Raw genomic sequence first — 7,843 nt, forward strand, 5'->3', positions numbered from 1 at the left:
GATCTACTACCTGTGAGTATCTTTCCTTGCTCCCTATTCTTTACTGGACTGATAATCTCAAAGGTTTTCCCTCTTAGACTGACCTAGATAGACCATTTTCCCCAGGCCTGAGCTTCTTAGAGGCAGCTTCTCCAAAAGACTGACCTTGACCTTGACCATTCTCCCAGACCCCAGCTCACCAAGAGACATTTCTTCCCACAGTACAGTAACGTATGTTAAGAGTTTAGCCCAGTGCATGGCACATAATAGACATCCTAATAAATGCCTTTTCTCTTCCTCAGGGGGTCTCTTTTTTTTTAAAGCAACTGGGGTTAAGTAACTTGCTCAAGGTTACATGGCCAGTTATCATTATTTTTGTGTGGGTGCCGAGTATCAGAGGCCGGAACTGATCCCAGGTCTCCCGACACTGGGGTCGGCGCTCTTACTCACTGTGCCACCTGGCTGCCCCTAAGCAATTGGGGTTAAGTAACTGGCTCAAGGTTACTCATTTCTGGGTGTGGTGCCAAGTGTCTGAGCCCGGATTCGATCCCAGGTCATCCTGACTCTGGGGCCGGCACTCTTACTCACTGCGCCACCTGTCAGCCCCAGGGGGTCTCATTTCAGAGACTAGTCTTGCTCATTGAACCCAGGCCTAAGCTCCCAAGACATATCTCCTCTCAGAGGCTAAGGTTAACCATTCCCTCCAGTCCCCAACCCCTGAGACGTATCTACTCCCACAATGACATCATATTTGTGGAGGGCTTAGCCCAGTGCCGGGCACATAGTAGGCCGATAATGTCTGATTAATCCCCGGACGAGCTGTTCATGGGGACTCCTCTCAGAGGCTGACCTTGCTCTTTCTCTCCAGGACTGAATTCCTAAGTGGAGACTCTTACCACACTGTTCCTGGGCATCGGCTCTCAGGTACTCAGAGGTGGACACCTAGAGACTACCCAGGTCTGAGGCCCTCCAGCCCCACCTTCTCCCCTCACTATCTCATTGAGAGATCCACATTTGCTCTGCCACCTGTGAGTATTTTTCTTTTTTTCTTTGCCTCCTATTCTCTGCTGGATCAGTATCTCAAAAGCCTTTCCTCCCAGACTGAACTTGACCTGAGCTCCTTAGAGGCAACTCCTCTAAGAAATTACCCTTGCCCATTCTCCCCTGATCTGAGCTCCCAAGAAGTATCTTCTCCCAGAGACTGGAGTTGGCCATCTGCTCCATGCCCCAACTCCTGAGAGGCATCTCCCAGAATGACATCATACTTGTGAAGGACTTCGGCCAGTACTGGGCACATAGTAGGCCCATAGTTAATAATTACTCCTTTCCCCAAAGCTGTCTAGGAAGTCTGATTTCAGATACTGACCTTGATCATTCTCCCCAGGACTGAGTTCTCAGAGGAGTCTCCTGTCAGACTTGCCTTGACCATCCTTCCTCAGAGGTATGCACCCAGAATCTCTCCAAGTCTGAGACCCTCCAGTCCCACCTTCCCTCTTGACTATTTCCTTCATAGTCCTGCATTTGAGCATTACATGTGACTATCTGTCTTGACTCCATTATTCTCCCTTGAATTATTCTTTCCTCCCAGATTAAACTGGACCATTTCCCTTAGGCCCGAGATCTCCAAAATTCTCTCCTCCCAGAGACTGATCTTGACCTTCCCCCCAATTCCATGTTCCCTAGAAGCATCTCCTTTTACACCGTCCCTGCACATTTGCTCAAGGACCACGTTCCAGAGAACAGTCTTCTCCTAGACTGAGCTTGCCCATTGGCTCTGGCGCTCCCTAGACCCCAGTCTGAGGCTGCTCTGCTTCAGCCTTTCCCATATACTAAGACCCTGAAAGACCAGAGTCTGACCATGACCACTCCCAGGTCTCCAAACATTGCTTGTCCTAACCTGATCTTGTTCTTTCTCCTCAGGACTGTATTCCTGGGAGAATCTTCTTATCAGATTGATTTTGGCCACAAATCCTTGTGGAGCCAAGCCCCAAGTCTGAGGATCTCTATCTTCACCTTCTCCTTTCTTCTTGAGACACCCACATCCAAGCTGCCCCCTGTGCGTATTTTCTTTCTTTCTTTGTCTCTTCTTCTCTGCTTTACCAATATCCCAAATGCTTTTGCTCCCATACTAACCTTGACCTTTCTTCCCAGGCCTGAGCCACGAAGAGGCATCTCCTCCACAGCCCCACATCCATAGTAAGAGCACTGGCTGCATAAGACTGGCCACAAAACTCTCAGTTTGGGGCCTGAGTCAACTTCGTCCGAGGCTCTGTATTATCTTGCCCAGGGTGAGATCCCAGGCAGAGCTAAATTGCCATCTTGGGGTCAAGATGAGCTGGAGCCTAGGTCTGCCCACTTCTCCAGCATCATCCATCAGCAAACCCGGAGACCGCTTCATTCCCTCCAGGGTGGGAGCCAGCTTGGGCCTGTACTTCCATAGCAGTTGTGACTCTGAGAAATCTCCTGGGCTGAAGCCCCAAACCAAAGATCCTGACCCACGCAAACGAAAAAGTGACCTCATCTACTCTGCCCTGTTGCAGAATGAGCTTCTGGGAGTGGGTATCCAGAAAGGCCCAGATCTGAAAGTAGAGGACCAAACACTGCAGATTTCTAGGCCAACCAAAAAGAATCTTTTTGCTTTCTCCCCTAAAAGTAAGAGTTGGAACTCTGGCACCAGGTATGAAGTCTCACCCTGTTCTTTGTCCCCTGTCAGCAAGGAAAGATAGACCTTACTAACATCTGCACAGAAAGTGACCAGGAGCATCGCCAGTAGCCCATTCGAGGTACTCGATGCCCCTGACCTCCGTGACGACTTCTACCTGAACCTGCTGGATTGGTCTGCTCTCAATGTTGTCACCGTGGGCCTGGGCCCCTGCGTTTACCTGTGGAGTGCTACTACCTGCCAGGTAACAGAACTATGTGACCTTTCTCTAGAAGATGATTTTGTGACCTCTGTGAACTGGTCTGAGTGTGGGAACTTGTTAGCAGTTGGCACACAGAGAGGCTTTGTGCAGATCTGGGATGCACATGCTGAGAAGAAATTGTCTGTACTGGATGGCCACATAAACAGGGTCAGTTCATTGGCCTGGAATGCAAACCAGATTTCTTCTGGGGGAAGAGACAGAAAGATCCTCCAGAAAGATATCCAGGTACTCCCTGTGCACTCTCAGCGCTGTCTGAACGGTCATAAGCAGGAGGTGTGTGGACTGAGGTGGTCCCCTGATCACCAGATGCTGGCCTCGGGGGGGGGGGGGGAATGACAACAAGGTTCTGGTCTGGAATGATGTCAGTTTAAAGCCATTCCAGAAGTACACCAATCATAAGGCAGCCGTGAAAGCCATCGCATGGTCTCCCCACCAGCACAGCATGTTAGCATCGGGTGGTGGCTCAGCTGACCGCTGCATCCGGTTCTGGAATACACTGACAGGGCAGCCCCTACAGCACATCGATACCAGTTCCCAAGTGTGCAACCTGGCCTGGTCCAGACATGACAATGTGCTAGTCAGCACTCATGGCTACACAGAAAACCAGATTGTTGTCTGGAGGTACCCTTCCCTGACCCAAGTAGCCAAACTTACAGGACATTCATGTCGAGTTGTGAATATGGCAGTGTCTCCTGATGGACAGGCCATAGCTACACGGGCTGGAGATGAGAGCCTGAGGTTTTGGAATGTTTTTCATAAAACTCCTTCACCAAAGGAATCTGGATCTGTCCTTAATCTCTTCACTAGAATCCAGTAACTTCCCAGCCCCAGTCTCCTAGACCAAGGGTAGAGAGCCTCAAGACAACAGTTGGCCTTCTGGGTCCTCAGGTGTTGCCTTTTGACTGACTCCAAGTTTTACAGAACAAATCCTTTTATTAAGGGGTTTGTTCTGTAAATTTGGATTCAGTCAAAGGGCCACACTTAAGGACCTAGAGGGCAACATGTGGCCTTGAGGCTGCAGGATCTCCACCCCTGAACTAGACAGCTGAGAAATTGATTGCAGTGAGAGAGTGTACCCTTTTTTGTCTACAGTTAGTTGCAGGAGGAAATTCTGTTTCTCAGCCCCCTCTCACTTGTCTAGTTCTTGGCCAGCCTTGGGAAAAACCTTGGAGAGCTGTTCTAAGCAGAGTCAATAGGGAAGTTGATCTTAATGCTCTGGGGCATCCAGCAGACTTTGTAGAAGGGGGGGGAACATATGTGTATACATAAATACATATCTTTTGGAGTCTTTTTTTAAGAAGTAAAAACCAAATTCTTGCCTTTCCTTAAACCTCTGTCCATATTTAGCTAAAAGAAAGGGACAAATTCAGGGAAATGGTCTTAGAAAAGGTATCTGGGTGTGTTTCTGTGTCTATGTCTGTGTTTGAGGGTGGGAGATAGCAGATATTTGTACCTAGGACTTGTTTCAAAAGCAATTAGATGTTCATTGTCTGCTGAATTTAACTTTTAAAGGAAAACAAACAGCGAAACCTTCTTCTTCCATGTATAATTGTAATGTTACTGTGTTAAACAGTTTGTAGGTGGTTTGGGGAAGACTCCTAGATTTCTTCCCCTGGAGTTTATTCAGGCCAATCTAAGGAGAGGCTTATTATTTCACATGTTAAATCATAAGGCAGAGAGTATAAGTATAAGAAAGTGGAGATTTTTCATGTAAAATGATGGAACTGATATTAAAGAACCCGCCATTCTTTAAAAGTCAATGTGTGTGATTGTCCTTAAAGAAAAACCTGGAAAGCCTTAGGAACTCTGATCCATGAGATTACCAAGACTGTTTTTCGAAGACCTGGGATGAAGCACATTCATTTCCTTCCTCCCAAGAGGGAGTTGATGGACACGGGGAGCAGGGACATGTTTTGGTATGTGGCCACTGTATGGATTAGTTCTTGCCTTCATGCTGGTTTTGTTTTTATCTGTTTTTACTGGAGGAGGCAGGGTGACTGGGCGCAAAGGCTGGGTGGAGGTTAGCAGTAGTAATGTCCAAAGTGCAAGAGGGCCGTTGAAATATGTTGAAGTGCCTGCAGAAGAGATCAAAAGCACATCAGAAGGAAGTAGCTTGGACAATAACGTGGAGAATTTATTCTGTACTTTGTGAAAAGCAAGCAGTATGAAATGGAGATCCATGGTTTACCTAGAAAATCTTTTTGTGTTCTGCTATATGTGTGCAAATGCTACTTTTCTATTTAAATTCAGAATTTTCAAAAAAAGTTCAAGTGTTTTCCTTTTATAAACTTGTTTCCTGGTCCTCCTGACTTCAATGTGTTAGTTCCTGCTTCCCAAGATTCTCTGAAATAATCTCTTTTGTCGTTTCTTACAGTGTAGAAATATTCTATTACATTCACATGCTCCAATTTCGTTCACCCATTCCCCAGTTGTCTAAGAGGAAATCTTTGATACTCTCTTAGATTCCAGTTCTGTTCTTTGACTTTTCCCCCCTTTTAATAGGACCTTCTGTATCAAGAAATTCGTTTTGCTTGTGACTATTCCTTCCCTCGTTTTAGCGTTCATGTTAGATCCTTCTTCCTATCCCCATGTTGTTTCCCTGTTGAGTTTGATATGTTTCTATACAAAACCTGTGTCAGTAGTGTTCATGTCTCTCTTGTCTACTTCAGATCACAATGATGTTCATCTGATGCCCATTAGCCCATTCCTTCCTCTTTGTCTGTATATATTCCTCTCACATACTTCAGTTATGAGAAATATTTATTCGATGCTGTCCCAATTAATTTACTAAAAAATTCTCTTACTGAGTTACAAGGAATAATAAAGATCATTCGGCATAGCAAAAGGTCAGGAATTTTTTAAAAATTGGGAAAAGATTTAAAGGAAAAAGATTCAGCAGAATCAGACCTTAAACTATAAGGTGAGAGAATTGTTGAAGTGTAAAAAGTATAGTTTTGATTATTTTAAATTAAAAGGTTCTTGCATAAATAAAACCAATGTGTTCAAGAATAGAAGGGAAAACTTTCACAGACAGTCTCTCCGATAGGATGTGATTGTGTTGGAATATTGTTGTGGTATAGGAAGTGATGAGCTGGTTGCTTTAGAAAAACATGGAAAGACTTAGATTTACGAAGGAAGATACTGTCCACCTTCAGGAAAACAGATGACAAGAAGAAATAAACACAGTATGGTCTCACGTATATGTGTACATAAGCGTATGTTTATAGATATCTCCGTGTGTGTGTGTGCATTTAATTGCAGCCTTTTTGGGAGGAGGGGGAATAGAGGGGGGAAGAATAAAATAAAAAGTGCACAGCAAAGAACAAAAGAAAATCTCTAGGGAAGCAAGGAAAGCTTGGCAGCTTTGAAAATAATATGTAGTATTGTATAAGGTTTTCTTGAAATGGAAGTTGATTGTTTTGTATCGAATGTTCTGTGCATGTGGAAAGGCTCTTTCTTCCCTTTTTCCGTTTTGTATCTAAGTTTAAAATGAATAAAAAATTTGCAAAAATAAAAAAATGACAAGCAGTATGATTTCAGAGAAGCCTGAGTAGACCTATATGAACTCTTGAAGCCTGGATGATTTTTCTAGTTCCAAACATCATTCACAAGACATGTGTCCTTGAGGAGGTTTGTCTGGATGCCCAGGGGTACAAGGGAGGCTTTGCTCAAGTTAACATTTGTTTGTGTATACTTAGTTTTTTATGGTTTATTCTTCCACAATAGAATCAACTCTTTCCCTGCCCTGGTACTCTGCCCTGAGGAGTTGCCAAAGAAACTCAACAAGTGCAGGGAAGTATTTTCAGATAAGGTATCTTGCTAGTTATGGGGAGATGTGTGACTGGGGATAGGAGGTCTCTGCAGAGAGTCATTGGCCCACACATTTGTATTGGACTTTATCATGTACAAATCCTTTCCTGAAAAAAGTTTCTTTTCAATTAAGAAAGATTTATTTCTCTGCCTCTCACCCATTTGTCACATTCCTCAGTTCATTTTGGAGGTGGTTTTGGTCAGAGTGGGGTATTTCTTTTCCCAGAGTTTCTATAGGCTGGACCGCAGTAAAGGAGAGTTGTCCCACAGGTTATACCAAAGGGTGGAGAGTTTATATTAATAAAGCAGGATAAGTTTTTATTCCAATAAAGTGGTGTATAGGAATAGAAGATCAAGACAGCTTAGGTTCCCAATGAGCTCCCCTTCCCATTGGGAAGGTAAAAGCAATAGCGGTGGAGATAGAAGGGCCCAGAAATCTGTAAATACGCATTGGTGGTTCATATGGCAATACCTAGGGGGGTGGCAAGTGTGGTGGGCCAGGCCAAAATCAAGGCCAAGGGGGCCGGACTGTGTTGTAGCAGGGCAAGTAGTAAGGCCAGATGGACTTTAGGGCATAGGGGAAGGACCGATGTTAGAACCCAGTGATGATCCATTTTACTAAAGGGCTCTACGCCTTGCTCATCTCAGTAGTTTGAGTGGCCATACAAGTGAGCAGGGGACAGAGATGGGATTGGGACTGGAGGAGTCAGCCGTTTGGTATTAGCACATGGGGTCTTGGGCAATTTTCTGGGTATCAGAACAAACCTCAAAGTGATTTTGACATTCATTTCTCTTATTATTCATGATTGGAACATTCCTTCATATGGTTGTTAATAGTGTGCAGTTCTTTTAAGAGCTCTTTGTTTCTATCTATAGACCTCTTCTCTGTGGTAAACTGGCTTTGGGTCTGATGCACACATGCCTACACGTATATATGTATATGTGTGTGTGTGTGTGTGTGTGTCCTGTGCATATCTATATATTGGATATTAGACTATGGACTATTTTAAAAGTGTAGGTGATTACCTGCCTGTCATAGACAGCAGAGGGTGTTTTTTCAACACATTGGACTCTAGAAATATCTTCTTATCTCAAATAATGCTGTTCTCCTTCACGACCATCTGTACTGT

The 7,843-nt window shown here is 44.6% G+C and overlaps 1 pseudogene; it reads left to right on the plus strand.

Moving 5' to 3' along the window:
- Positions 1-2,278: 2,278 nt before the first annotated feature.
- LOC138176403 (fizzy-related protein homolog pseudogene) lies at positions 2,279-3,720 on the plus strand (annotated as a pseudogene).
- The last annotated feature ends 4,123 nt before the right edge of the window (positions 3,721-7,843 follow it).

Source organism: Petaurus breviceps, unplaced genomic scaffold, assembly GCF_028583685.1.
Source record: "Petaurus breviceps papuanus isolate PSGF00001 unplaced genomic scaffold, PetGlider_PUasm1.0 88624, whole genome shotgun sequence".
NCBI lineage: Eukaryota > Metazoa > Chordata > Mammalia > Diprotodontia > Petauridae > Petaurus > Petaurus breviceps.